We start from the raw sequence: 2,985 nt of genomic DNA, 5'->3' as shown, positions 1-2,985 counted from the left end.
CCCACAATGCACCACTCCCAACAGCGCTGCAACTGCTGCAAATGTGGCCACACTGCAGCGCTGGTAGCTGTCAGTGTGGACACACTGCAGCGCTGTTCCTACACAGCTGTACGACCACAGCTGTAACTCCCAGCGCTGCACATTTCCAAGTGTAGCCATGGCCAGAGTCCACCCTAAAAAGAAAAGGTACAATAGAAGGAAGATCAAAGCCAGGGCGGAGGCTGAAAGTCACACCTGCAATTGACGGGTGATCAAACCCAGAGGCAGCATGACACAGCAAGACCTATAGACTCTGGATTCAAACTAAAGCCTACAAAAAGGATGGGGGAGATGGAAGACTTTGGAGGGTAACACTCTGCTGCCAACATGGAAGGGCATCGGTGCAGGCCCAACAGAGACCCAGCTCGTCCTTGTGTCCGGCTTTCCTGGCCAGTTAGCCACCACAAGCTACGAACCCAAGCTGCAAAATCAAGCCACTGACTCAAGCTATGTTCAGGACTGGTAACTATGCAGCAGCTGAAGAACATCTGATGGATGTATATAATGTGTGTATAAGTATTAGGTATAATGAGTGTGTATAAGGATTAAGATATTAGTTATTGGTCGTAAATCAAATTGTTATCATAATAAATGTGGTATCTTTGTCTTGCCCCCTGAGAAGATCCTGTCTGTACAACAACACCCCTTCTCAGGCTAGCAGCCACTCACTTCCACTACCTGCAGGCATGGCGGTGGTTCTCCAGTCCTGCACTGCCCAGAACTGGTCACTGACAGCAGGACTTTAATATCACCCATTCACAGCCCTGCAGTTTCAAGGCTTGATTGCAAATTTCAGGAGAGGCTGTGTTTTTCTTCAAGCCACTGATCCCCTCCCCCTTTGAACCCCAGCCTCCCACAATCCTTTTGCCCAGCTGCTCCTGCTGTCTCCCTCTTCCTCTGTTGCTCCTGCATGCACTCCTTTCCACCTCTCCTCCTAGAAATTTTACTTCCTTCCCAAGCCTTCCGCTAGTTGTAGTTAGGGCCATGTCTTGTTTTCACTGTAATACCCATCGCTTCCTGGAATCATCTCCCCTGGGCTAGCGTCGCTCCACAGTTGGCTGACAGCTCCCTGTCTGATGCATCGCTCTGCTGACTTCTGGTATTTCGGACATGCCAAGATGCAGGGGCTGCACTGAGAAAATAAAAAGAGAATGACATGCTTCCAAGCTCTGCCCACAAAATAAGCCCTGCCCACTGGTGATCCTGAAATTCAATGCCATTCACCAGCAATGGTGCAGATGCTCAAAATATTTTTGTGGCTCTGTGAATTCTACTGGCTCCTTCTTAATTTGTGTGTGTGGAGAATATAAATGGTGGTATCTCCCAAGTGCTAACATCTCACGGCACTGAAATGTGTGCTCACCTAGAGTAGATTGTGAAGCTCTTCCTCATATGATGTTTCCTCTCCTTTCCTACAGCCTTTGAGCAGTCAAATAATTAAGTGTTGACATTTTACAATATCTGTGGCATCCGAGTTAGCCCCTATTTAGATGCATGGGGCTGTTCACACTCCACAGGGCTATTGTCTTAGGCTCTTGCAAACTCAGGCAGGCATTGATGAAGCAGTAGCCTTGGAGCGCTCTTTTCAGTGCATCCTTTGCGATGTTAACTGCTCGAGTGCCATCCTTTTGTATTTTTTAAATGCAAACTCAGCCAGTCCAGTTCAAGCCCTGCTTATATGAACAACGATACCGGATCTGTAACAAACCAAACGAGGAAAACAAAACGCAAAGCCACAGGATTTATAAATTGAAGAATCTCTCCCAGTTTCTTCCTTTCATCTTAATCCCATGTTTTTATAACACACTTCATCATAATGTCTAGCCCCTTATTACAGAGCTCCTTTCACTGAACAAAACCTTCCAAGCAATCACCAATGACCCTCAGTGTCTTTCCAAGTAGATTTTGATCTTTCAACAATTGGGTTTCAGCCTTTCCTTCAACTCTTAGAAAACTTGCTTTCCAGGGGCCACAGGGACTGATGCATGTGCCAAAGGAGTGATGGATTCTCCTTTCCCCAGCTCCCAAAGCAAAGACTTGTGATATGGCCATTACCGGTGGGCAATCAGAAAAAGCATTTCAAAAAGTATGCAGGATTTTTAAGGAGGTGGGGGCAGGGGATGGTTTCCTGTCTGTATGATCCCTGGGCAGTAGTGTTCACAGTTGTGACCAGAGAGGGCATTGTGGGACAGCTGCTTGAGGACTGACATAGGTCACACAGTGTCTGCGCTCAAAATGCATCAATCTGGGAAAGTCACGGAGCACATGGGAAGGTTACAAAGTAGGTGTGGGTGGAAGATAGGTTGGGAAGGCCAGATAGCAGGTGTGGATGGCAGGGTGGGTGCTGGGAGGGCAGCAGATCAGCTGAGAAGGTCCCAGAACTTGGCCTGTCCCAGTCCCTCCTGCAGCATGACAATGATGTGGCTGGCCTGGGAGTGGACTCACTGCCCTCTTCTGGCTGTATGCTGTACTGCATGTCCACCCACCAGAACTGACCCATCCCATCTGGGCTGCAGTAAGAACAGAGACGCGGCCAGAGCTCAGAGCGGACTCTTTATTCAAGCCATGTTACCGAGTGATAGCAGGGCAGTGGGTGGCACGGGGAGAGCAGGCTGTAGGGGGTCAGGGAAAGATCCCAGCAATGGAGAGCTGGGTCGTGTGAGGCTCCCATGCCAGGGCTGGAGGAGAGGTAGGTGACATGGAGAGCAGAGGCCAGGGCGGATTTGGGGTGCATAGGGTGACTCCCAGCAGTGGGGGAGATTGGTAACAAAAATCTGTCTGAGGCGTCAGGTGATCAGGCTGAGGCCGCAGGATCGGTAGGGGAGGAGATGATGGAGCACACCAAGTGTCTAAGTTTTAAAACTTTATTAATGAAATAAGAGCAGAGAGTGCTGGGGGTTCCCATGTCACTCAGAGGAAGGAAGAAAGCATTAGTGCCCCAAGCCC

Source organism: Chelonoidis abingdonii, chromosome 12 (genome assembly GCF_003597395.2).
Source record: "Chelonoidis abingdonii isolate Lonesome George chromosome 12, CheloAbing_2.0, whole genome shotgun sequence".
In the NCBI taxonomy this organism is placed as follows: domain Eukaryota; kingdom Metazoa; phylum Chordata; order Testudines; family Testudinidae; genus Chelonoidis; species Chelonoidis abingdonii.
Note: the sequence above shows the minus strand (reverse complement) of the source record.